The following is a 12,446-nucleotide window of genomic DNA, read 5'->3' on the forward strand; positions in this document are numbered from 1 at the left end:
CTGTGTCGAACACTGAACGGTTTCGCTGGTGGACGGAACTGAAATCAAAAAACCCTGACGAAAACTTCTCCTCCCCTGAGCCGCCGTCGACCACACACACCCGGAGGAACTCGTTTTCCTGTGTGCCCCCTCTGTCTGGTTTCTGTGTGCCGTGTCCTGGCGGGACGCCAGAGCTTTCCTCCTCCTCGCAACCACTGACGCAGGCGTTTCCCACGTTCCTGGTCCAAAAGCACAGCTTGGGGTGACGGTGGCAGAGGCACTCCAGAGCCAGGCTGATGAGGGCCAGCACCAAGCCGATTATCAGGATGTAGAGGGCGGACTGCACGTCCAGCACGGTGATTTTGGGCGAGCCGCTGATGCTGCTCGTGGCGCACTTGAGGCTGTCGGTGAACCAGTCCCTCTGCCACTTGGTCATCAGCCCCGCCTCCACGATGCGCATCACGCTGAAACAAGGATGAGCACGTGCGCTTGGCCCTTAATCTAAACGAAAACTATTTTGTCTTAATGGACAGAGCGTGTCCATTTTGACTGGCACAAAAGCAATGAGTGCGTCAGAACAGATCATATTGGGTTTGACCTCTCAACGCAATCTTATGTTAGGGTAAGGTTAACCACAAAAAGCAATATAAAAAAAGAGGTTACTGTGTGATAAATCATAAAAAGGGCGTAAAACAGCCTTTTAAAAGAGGGTTGTGTGATCAGATGTAAAAAAAAAAAATTTTTTAAATTAAATTTTAAAAAAGGCTTGAAAAAGAGGTTGCTGTGATAAGACGTAAAAAGGCTTAAATAAGAGGTTTGTGTGATAAGACGTAAAAGTAAAAGTGTGCAATATAGTACATTCCACACGCATCCATTATCCTTGACGTAAAAGTGTGTTCTGATCAGCACAGAGTGAGCACATCACTGAAGTGAACCTAGCTCAGTGATGGATTCATAAGATCTCATGGGAAAGGCGCGTCACTCGCATGAGGCTGCAATGTACAATATGTTGGATGAATATGACATGGATTACTATTGCTGCTGTACTTTATGTTATTTGTCTATGTGGCGACCTAAATATGAGTTTGCTCGTCCATCCTAATTTCGCTTGCCAATATGAAAACGGTATGGCACAAAACATGTAACTGCGCATGCCTTATCTAAGGTCACTGAGAAGTGTGCTACAGCGACTCAGTGTTTTAAGAAATTGGGATCATTCCCGTCAGCATGTGACAAATAAAACGACTAAGGTAAACACATGTTTTAAAAAGTAACAGCCATTAAGATAACAAGTGTTTTTATAAAGCAACAGTTTATTCTCTTTGGTAGTTGTTTGTCGTTGTTGTTGTTGCTGTTGTTATTGTCGTTGTTATTTTGATTAATTCCCCACATCACAACGGCAAAAGCTGGAAAGTAAACAAAGAGCCAAACTTTTCATTTAAAAAAAAATCATATTCACATTTCCAGTATCATAAAAATGATCAAAACGTAGGTAATTAATTAACCTGGACTGTAGACAATGAGTTAATTTTTCAAGCTGAGTCTTTTACACCGAAAAATAATGTTTGCATACAACATAAACAGTTATGCAGACGATGAAAACAAATCATTTGTTAAGTACACTCACCACGTTGAGAAGACAATGTGCTGATAACTTACAACTAAGTCCCTTCTCACTGGGAATGATCACACTAAACTGTAAAACCAAAAGTCACTCCTCTACCCTTAAAAAAAAACCCACACCCAACATGAAACGAATAAATACTCTCACTTCTCATAGAAGACTGAATTAATGCTTCAAACTGAGTCATTCAGATTGGGAATGAGGACATGGCACGATAATGATAATGCGAACTGAAGGTAAAAACGACAATAACAAAAACAAATTTTTAAAAAAACGAAGGAAGCCCCCCCCCCCCCCCCAAAAAAAAAAAAAATCTAACATTAAGTGAAAAAAATCAGTTCCATAGTCTTTTATGCTGTCGGAGTTAGTGAATTCATAATCGTTGTGTCTAGGGGCTGGCACAGGAGGGCGGGGCCCAATCCTCTCCTGAAGACAATTTTTAACCTTCCCACACCGAAGTCGGGTACCCCTTCCCCACCGAAGTCAGGTACCCATTCACACCTGGGTAGAGTGAGGAAAACCAGAGAAAAGTGCCTTTCCCAAGGACACAACACCATACCGAAACGGGGTCTCGAACCCTGATCACTGGTGAACGCTGGATCAAAATTCCAACACCTGGCCGATTCTGCCACGGCGCCTCCATCCAAGGAAACCTGTAAATGTATACTATATACTCACTACTCGTCGAAGAGACGGGTGTAGCTGGACCCCTTGGGCAAGCTGACGGAGTAAGGGATGGTCATGCTGTCGTAGTTGATGACGTGGTCCAGGTCGCAGTACTCTCGGGTGTAGGCCTCGGTGGTCACGGACTCGGCGAAGTGCGCGTAGCCCCCGGCCATCACCTTGCTCATCTGCACCTCCAGGTCCATGTTCAGCACGTCGGGGTCCGTGGCGGCGAACTCCATCATCCGCCGTCCCACTGCCTGCAGCAAGGGGTTCTTGGAGTCCTGCAACAGGCACAGGGCAGCGGTGGCCTTGGGGGTACGCCGTCGGCTAGCGGATACAGGGTGGGCTAGTGGATACAGGGAGGGTGGGCTAGTGGATACAGGGTGGGCTTGCAGATACAGGGTGGGCTAGTGGATACAGGGTGGGCTTGCAGATACACGGTGGGCTAGTGGATACAGGGTGGGTTTGCAGATACAGGGTGGGCTAGTGGATGCAGGGTGGGCTTGCAGATACAGGGTGGGCTAGTGGATACAGGGTGGGCTTGTGGATACAGGGTGGGCTTGTGGATACAATGAGAGCTTACAGATACAGGGCGGGCTGGTGGATACAGGGTGGGCTTGCGGTTACAGCATGGAAAGACCCGCCCCATTAAACAAAGCAACCTTCACTGAACCAAGACCCAAGCCATGAACTTTGGCCGGCAGGCTTCAGTCAATAGCTTACTAAATTCCACTTCAAGCAAAGTTCTATGCCTTGTGGGCTGACTGATAAAGGGTGGGCTAGTAGGTAAAGGCTGGGCTAACTGATGGATAAAGGGTGGGCTAGTTGATGGATGAAGGGTGGGCTAGTTGATGGATAAAGGGTGGGCTAGCTGATGGATAAAGGGTGGGCTAGTTGATGGATAAAGGGTGGGCTAGTAGGTAAAGGGTGGGCTAACTGATGGATAAAGGGTGGGCTAGTTGATGGATGAAGGGTGGGCTAGTTGATGGATAAAGGGTGGGATAGCTGATGAATAAAGGTGTACAAAGCGTGAGCTAGCGGACAAAAGGTGGGCCAATGGATAAAGTTTGTAGTTCATTACAGTATAAAAACAGCACAGCACAATGCATGACTGCACACTACACTACAGTACAATATAACACACTACAACATACACCAGCAAAACAAAAACAACAAAGAAGCAAACACACCAACACGCGCACACACAAAACCACACAAATGCAAAACCACGCACACGTTCAACTCCGTTCCCTCCCCCCAAAAAAACACACACATACCCAGCCATTCACCCATCCACTCACAAAACAACACACACACACACACACACACACACACACACACACACACACACACACACAAACTGACCATGATCAGCCTGTAGGTTGAAGTCTTGTCGGCCACGCCCCAGATGTAGTCATCCTGGTCGAGCATCTCCTGTATGGTGCTGAAGGGCTTGGTCTCCAGCACCACGGTGAGGAAGGCGATCAGGTTCCCGCTGTACGTGGCCCCGATCACGATGGAGAACAGCCACCACGAGGCGATCAGCATGCGGCCCGATGCCGTCTTGGGCAGCAGCACTCCGCCTGCAGATATATAACTAACTAAATAAAGAAATAAATAAACAGATAAACGAATAAACTGATAAATGGATGAGTGAATGAATGAAGGAAGGAAGGAAGGAATACAATGTTAAAAACATGCCTCCTGCAGATAAATGAATAAGCAAATAGATAAACAATAGATGCACAACAGATATGCAACTAATACCCAGGCTCACAGATATGAAAGCACAAACATATGTACATAGGCTCCACACTGCAAATAAACGCACACGAGCGCAAGACGAAGAAAAAGACTTCAGAAGAAGGAGGAGGATGTGGAGGAGGGGGAATAGGAAGGAGAAGAAGAAGAAATAAAAGCAGAGCAAGTAAACCAGTCTCTAAGAGACAAACAGCAATCTACCAACACCAGAGTCTTCATTGACATCAGTGCAGAGCAAAACCCTCATGCATCCACCCACTCATCCTGAAAAAAAAAGAAGAAGAAATAAAAACAAAGCAAAGATCAGTCTCTGAGTCTGAGATATAAAAAAAAGCCTCTTCATTCCATATCAGTACAAAATTCAACCATACACCCAGCTAACCATCCGACAATCGGGAAACAAATACCTCTCAATCAAAGAGAAAATCCGCATACACAAACGCAGCAAACCTCTCCACTTCACAAATCAAAACGAAAAAATAACCCAACCCAATTCACATAGCATACCCCACACCCATCTCTTCATGGCGAACTGACACCAAAATGGAAAGTTTGTATTATACTTCCAGTGTGACTGAACATACTTGATTTGATGCAGTGTATGACACCAAAAGGTCACCCAAACAAGCAAGCTAGTGACCAGTCACACACACACACACACACACACACACACACACACACACACACACTCACTCACTCACTCACACACACACACATGCACACAGAGAGTCTCACACACCTTGCGAAAACAGTGCTCCGTACAGGTACCAGAAACCGTCATCAGGAGAGGGACCGGGGAAGGGAACGTCTTTCTTCTTGGTCACCTGGGCCTGCTTGTCCGACTGCCCTTTGCCGTTCCTCCTCTCTTCCTCCTCCTCCGCGTCCGTCCTGGAGCGGCTCGGATGAAGCCAGGCCAGCACGTGCACCAGGCTCGTGACCACGATCAGCGTCGCCCCCAGGCACACCAGTACCTCCCCTCTGAAGGGTCTGGAACAGGGGGTGTACGTGCGGAGTGTAGACTCCGGACACAGAATGATGACGAGGGGGAGGGGCGGGGGTAGGGAGAACGGCGAAGTGATGAGATGAGACGGGATTATGGGGCAATGAGTGGAAGGGGGTTGTGTTGGTTATCACAGTGGTTATCAAACCGGGCTTGTTTTGTCACTCATACAGAAAAAGAATATTTCTTTCAGTCCCGACAAGTTTTTGTGTGATACAGTGCAGCTTAACTCAGCCCAACATCACATTAAAGATTAGGGTTAAAGACCCCATTGCCTTGTTCGGCCAAAGGGTCAGTGAATTCATATCCATTATGTCTTGGGCTTGGCATGGGAAGGCGGGGCCCAACCCTCTCCTTCCGCCGTGCTCATCTTCCCGAACCCACGTCAGGTAACAATTCACACCTGAGTGGAGTGAGGAACATCGGAGTAAAGTGCCTTTCCTAAGGACTCATCAGTCAACCCGAAACGGGGCCTTGAACCCTAATCACTGGTGAACAGGTCGTACGCCTAACGGAATCTGCAACGGCTCCTGCTAACCTCAAATACGTTTTCCATTTCTCCGCGTCAGGGTCTGGTTTCTTGAAGACGACAGCCACGTGGCTGACGGCGAATGGATAGGTGGCGTCCATCACCAGGGTCCTCTCTGAGGAGAACGACAGTGGCGCCACCACCAAGTCCACTTCCTGCAGCGACAAGAAACCATTAGCTTCGATGAACGTTCTTCACCGTTAGTTCTGTACAGTGAAATTTGTATTGTAAGTTTCGTTGGTGTTCATAAAGTTCTTGAAAATTACGAACAAGTTTAAACAAATCTTTATTAACAACGACAAACAATCTGTAAAACGAAAAAAAGTAAAAGACTGTCGTAAATTGGAGGGGAGGGCCAGTGTCCCGACTGAGGCCAGAAGTCTCAAATCGAACGAGAAAGCCTAGCCTCAATCAGGACACTGACCTGGAACTCCCAATTTACCAGTGAGACAGCTGTGGCCATGCAACTTTAATGCAGCAGTGAACTTAGTTCACTCACAGCCTGTTAAACCCAAGACTTTCCTGTATCAGTTTTGCTGACGATGGTGGTGAAAGACCACCGAAATATCCAAATGGGTTGCAACTTTTTCGATTCTGAGATAAGAAAACTTTCTGCTTGAGAGAGAGAGAGAGAGAGAGAGAGAGAGAGAATTATCAATACTACACTTGAAGGGGCAGATAGAGAAAAATATTGAGAGAGAGAGACAGAGAGAGAGATGAAGCCCAGAATTGACGTAGCCCCTGAAACGGAATAAAAAATAAGGGCATGCACGTTCAATGAAAAATGATAAGGAAGTAACAGTAACGTTGATCCCGTAAAGGTTTCTAACTTCACTTCGCAAACCACTGCCACTTCGTATTTTCTGCTGAGCCATGGGCGCAGAGAAACAGATCAACAAATGGTCGGGGACAGTGCCGATGTCCCGAATAGTCCTAAAACGTGACCCCGAAAGGGCGGACTCTGGAGTGTCCAAAAGCGCGACTTGGGGTGGGCCAAAACCAGACTTTACATTATCCAAAAGCATGCCGGTCAATTGAGTGGGGTATTCCATTCGCTCCAACTCTTTTCACATACAATTCTCGTGCAGTGGTTCGCGCGAGTGAGTGGTAACACAGCATGCAATACAACAATTATTTAACCGCACATCAGCATAGATTCCAAATTCATCGACATGGTATACGCTTGGGGACATAGCATTAAGTGATTCTGAGCTATCTCAGAGCGCGCTTTTGAGGTACGGTCTTGCATACAAGCACTGCTGGGAAAATTAAAAGTTCGCGCTTTAGACCTGTAGCTAAATCATCCTATGCACATAGACCAAACCGGAATAAACACGTGGAACTCTACCTCTCTTTGCAGTTGTCCGACCAGACCCCCCCAATGACCTGATGCATTCTCTGTTCCCCATCCTTCTGAATACGGCGGCTCCACGAATACGTATCTGGAAAGAAAGAAAGAAAAGAAAAGAAAAGAACAGATGGATAAACAGATAAAAACTATTTATTAAAAACAACAACTGCGCAGACAACAAATGAAAAGAAAGAAATACTACACGCACAACAATCTACTGATCAATCTACTGATCAATCGACCAATGAATGTCAATCAACTGACGAACAAACCAAGTCGTCAGTCATTGTGCTGGCTCAAAAAATGATCCGCTCACCTCTTCTTACACACAGACACCACACAGAAAGAAACATGTGGTTCAAAACCATGAAAATCTTGCGCGGAACACCATGACGGAATACATTAAAGCGGACTTGGACCATGTAATCATTTACAATCAATCAGTCAGTCAGCATATTTGTCAGTTAAACAGGCAACGAATAAACAGTCAGGCAATCAACCAAGAGTGGACAAATCAATAAATAAGTGAACGAATAACACCCAAAAAATCCTACATCAATCAGTAAGTAAGTTGGTCAGTCAGTAAATGATCAATCGGACAATCAACCAAGAGTAGATAAGCAAATAAATGAATAAATAACGCAAAAACAAAAAATCTATCAGTCGATTCGCAAGTTAATCACTCAAGCACTAAAACAGTCATCAGTCAGGCATTCAGTCAACCCATTGCCTCCATATAAAAGTGAAAAAAAAGAAAAAGAAAGGAAAAAAAGTACAAAAAAATTATTCTTGCAATGAAACTATCGCGCGACAAACATCGGAATCAGCAACCTGACCGGAGCGAATGTTTACAATCACGACACAAAAGGCTCGTGGGCCACTACATCACTAACCCAGTCCCCAAACCACTGGAGCGCGCCAGCTTAAAGTACCTTAGGAAACGCGTCAAATTATCGACACATTAATTACCGTAGACTCATCAGTCTGTTTAGTATATTTCTCGGGTGTTTGCAGAATTGATTTGCGTACAGTCCGGGGCTGTTGAATGAAGGGAGAGATTACTGTGAACGGTTGTTTAAAAAGCGTGCCATTTTTCTGTGCGCAACCCGAAACGTTAAAGCGTGTTGAAGTAACGTGTTGGAATATTATTTTGTTGCTTTTGAATGAGTGTTTGGCGATGGACTCCTTCAGTGGTGATAAACCCAAACTACTGGCAATGCGTTTGTGACAACACAATACAATCTGGTAATAAAAACAACAACAACAATCGTCAATCAGATCGAGAACATCCTGAAAAATGCAGCTCCAAAATAAAGAAATGATGATGATGATGATGATGATGATGATGAAATGATGAAAGACTCAATGACAGACTGAATGAGTGAGTGAACAGATAAATCAGTATTCCGCAGACAACAAATCACTCAATACACAAATCAGTCGACCCATCAAATCAAGACAATCGATTGACCAATCAGTCTCTTGACTTACAAAAAAAAGAAAGAAAAGAAAAGAAAAAAAGAAGATTAAACACGAAAGAATCAGGGGAACGGAACTAAACCATGTACCTATTGCGCAGCAAACAACAGCACAATGCACAAAAATACAGAATACCTTACTATTTCCAATACGAGAAAATTAATTTCTGGTGTAAAAAAAAAATCATATACATTGCACGATAATCACATTCTTTCAATATGTTTTCATTAAAGACATGTGAGACATAGACGTGATAAGCCACTTGATCCCCGTAAACTTCTACATTTTTGACAAATATGGTAGGGTAGGGTACTAAAAATAAATCAACACAAGCAGTGGTATGCGCGAGCTGGCAGCACATTAAATCAAGTTGTTAAATTACCGACGAAGTCATTACCGTGGACTCAACAATATGGCGGGTCGCTTTCTTCACGAGTTCGCGGAATTGATTTCTGTAAAGTGCAGGTACTGAGTACTGAAATGTTAGAGTGTGTTTTTTGTTTTTGTTTTTCCATGTGAAGTAAAGCAACCTAAATTTCCAGTTTTCACGAGTGTATCGCAATGGTTCAACGATGTTCATGTTTGAAGTTGCAAAGATTTGCTATTTCTTGAAAACAAGATAGGCCTATATCTTATAAATAAACAGCGAAGCTTGTGTTTGAGTGGTAAGATATTCAACTGAACTAATTTGAAGGCGGTAAAAACGGGCAAGCAAAATAAATAAATAAATATACAGATTAAAATTTTATTTTTTGAATATTTGATTCGATTTGATATGGATACTTATACAGTGCCTATCCTCGGTCGGAGACCAAGCTCCAAGAGCTTTACAAACACGGGGTCATTTGCACACAAGCTGCCTACCTGGGTAGAGCCGACTGACGGCTGCCATAGGGCGCTCATCATTCGTTTCTTGTCATTCATTTAGATTTCAGGCACGCTGACATACACACTCAGACAGACATGTAGGCAGCCATACTCCGTTTTCGGGGGTGTGCATGCTGGGTATGTTCTTGTTTCCATAACCCACTAAACGCTGACATGGATTACAGATTCTTTAACGTGCGTATTTGATCTTCTGCGTTCGTATATGAAGGGGGTTCAGCCACTAGTAGGTCTGCACATCTGTTGACCTGGGAGATCGGAAAAATCTCCACCCTTTACCCACCAGGCGCCGTTACCGAGATTCGAACCGAGACTCTCAGATTGATGGTCCAAAGCTTTAACCACTCGAATATATGCCAAAGAACGAGATACAAAAGCAGCGATACAATTAATGGCATGTAAATGATTCAACGAAATATTTCAATTATTGATAAATGAACACACAAACAAATGAACAGCATACAAAAAAATCATCATGCATCAATCAGTCGGTCAGCCAGGAAATCAGTCAATCATCTGTCTCTCATAGATATCATGATATATATCATGACTTATTCAACAATCACAAAGGGCCCTGTTATGAATGATCTGTCTGCCAATCGACAATGGCTTCGTCAACAAACTAACACCATCGCTCACACGGGAAACCCGAGAGACTTACGCAACAAGCTGAAACGCGTGCAGTTCAGACTGGCACAACAAACAATCCCCATGAACTGCTGGCAACAACAAAGGCCCGGACGCGAACCGACCAAATCAGTGCGCGCGCCAAATCACCCTTAGTCTAATAATGATAGACACATCAATCTACGAGGAAGTGTTTGCAGAATTGATTTCTGTTAAGCACGGGGCTATTTTTCAGAGGAACGTGGAGTTTTACTTGAAGAGCAACATCATATCATAAACATTTTTTTCCGGTACGTCAAAGGTATGATACGATTTTTATGATTTCCTGGACAAGGTATACTTATTATGCCAGTTCTGAATGAACGAATTTTGTGAGCTGACAGGTTGTCTTTTATTCCTTAGTTTAGGTCACACACACACACACACACACACACACACATACGCGCGCGCGCGCACTCTATATACTTATCACTGCTTCTTGGAACCAGCCCATTACGGTTTAATGCTCAAACTCGTGCAATCGAAATTGATTGTTACTCTAGAGGCACGACCCAAATCTCTGTTTATGGTGCACGACCCTGGGGACCCACGCGCTCGCATGACAGAGAGGGAGAAAGAGAGAGAGAGGGGGGAAAAGGGAGTGGGAGAGAGATATGTGGGAGTGGTCCATAGACAGGTCACAGACACGGAAAGAAACACTCACACACACTCGTACACAATCAATCGTTATTTCCGGGGCTAGAAACATGTTAAAAGACAGTAAAGTCTATTCTACCATTTACTGTTTTTTTAACACACATCTTCTTTGATAATTAACCGTTGGTTCCAGAGCTAGAAACATGTAAAAAGACAGTAACGCCTAGTTTATCATTTCCTGGTTTTAACACATATTTTAGATAATCAACCATTGTTTCCCGCGGCAACAAACATGGTAAAAATGACGTTAACGACAGCAAAACCGTGGGCGAGCTGACGTAACTGACAACGGGAGAGATGACCTTCCAGTAGTCCCCACGGACCAAGCAGACACTTGGGTCACAATACAGGCGAAGAAATCGCCGCCGTGATGATCTGGTTGTGTGCTCTTTCAGCCATTCAACGGACGTGGGGAAGATTAAGGGGGGAAAAAAAGAAAAAAAAGAAGAAGAAGAAAAAGACAGGCAATGTCACGTGTCCCTTATCAAGTAGACCGTTTGTTCGGGTGTGGGCAGATGGCTTTGACATGGTTTTTTTTCACACAAATGACTGCTGAACCTCGATGGAATCAATCAGTATCAGTATCAGTAGCTCAAGGAGGCGTCACTGCGTTCGGACAAATCCATATACGCTACAACCCATCTGCCAGGCAGATGCCTGACCAGCAGCGTAACCCAACGCGCTTAGTCAGGCCTTGAGTAAAAGGAATGCCAACAGCACCCGGTGTTCCCAGGCGGTCACCCATCCAAGTACTAACCGGGCCCGACGTTGCTTAACTTCGGTGATCGGACGAGAACCGGTGTTTTCAACGTGGTATGGCCGTTGGCAAATCAATCAGTGTGGCATTAATCTGAAGTGTAAGAACTAATTCGTATACGATTTTAAGTGATGTAATTGATTTTGCTGAACAAACATAACTTAACCCTCAATAAAGGAGCCCAAAATAAAGAGGAGTGACTGACACCATGGCGTGTAACCTATATTTCAGCTGTTCAGAAACGGCCCTTCACTGACAAGCATTCTCGTTAACACCAGCCAAAGGGTTAAACCCAGCAAAAACCAAAGGCTTGAATACCACTGACGCTTTGTCCTGTTTACCTTTACTATTACCGGCTATCTCGCTCTTTTCTCCTTTATATATATATATATTTTTTTTTTAGACGAGAGATGTGAATTGGAGAGGGGTTTGGTGGGGGTGGGGGGAACTGGTGGTAATGTAGATTTGGGCCGCTCATCATACATGGTTATTCCAGGAAATTTGGCTTATTTTATTCAAAGACAAGCTGTTGGTGCGGTGAACAAATAGAGCGCTGGATTCTCATGAGTTTCCTGAGTTCGATCCCCGTCGAATCTGATGGGTTAACTCACTCAGTACGGCCAGTCCAATCTTCTCCTCTACACAGACCCCTCGGATGTCCAGTGGGTGTCTCTATGACCCAGCCTTTAGCTTCCGTCGTCAAAATTGTGGTATTCTTTGTCAACATTCACCTCTTCAGTGTAACAGCCTTCCGCTTGTAATATTTTGATGGTTGTAATTGGGGTGAAACGCTGTTAACGTCGTCTCTTTCGACGTTCGTATGGAGAGAGTTAATTAAGAGTGGATATTTTTCCGATCTCCCAGGTCAATATACATATATATATGTGTGTGTGTGTGTGTGTGTGTGTGTGTGTGTGTGTGTGTGTGTGTGCAAACCTGCTAGTTCCAGAACCCCCTTCGTGTGTATACGCACGCTGAATAACAAATACGTTAGAAATCCTGTAATCCATGTCAGCGTTCGGTGGGTTATGGAAACAAGAACATTACCTGCATGCACACCCCCGAAAACGGAGTATGGCTGCCAAAATGGCG

General features: G+C 44.5%; 1 non-coding gene across 1 annotated transcript; it reads right to left on the reverse strand.

Annotated features, from left to right (window-relative positions):
* Positions 1-11,305: 11,305 nt before the first annotated feature.
* LOC143296788 (5S ribosomal RNA) lies at positions 11,306-11,424 on the reverse strand. The gene has a single exon (XR_013057201.1). It is a non-coding gene; the product is annotated as a 5S ribosomal RNA (ribosomal RNA).
* Positions 11,425-12,446: the final 1,022 nt, after the last annotated feature.

The sequence above is a fragment of the Babylonia areolata genome, chromosome 21, assembly GCF_041734735.1.
Source record: "Babylonia areolata isolate BAREFJ2019XMU chromosome 21, ASM4173473v1, whole genome shotgun sequence".
In the NCBI taxonomy this organism is placed as follows: Eukaryota; Metazoa; Mollusca; class Gastropoda; order Neogastropoda; family Buccinidae; genus Babylonia; species Babylonia areolata.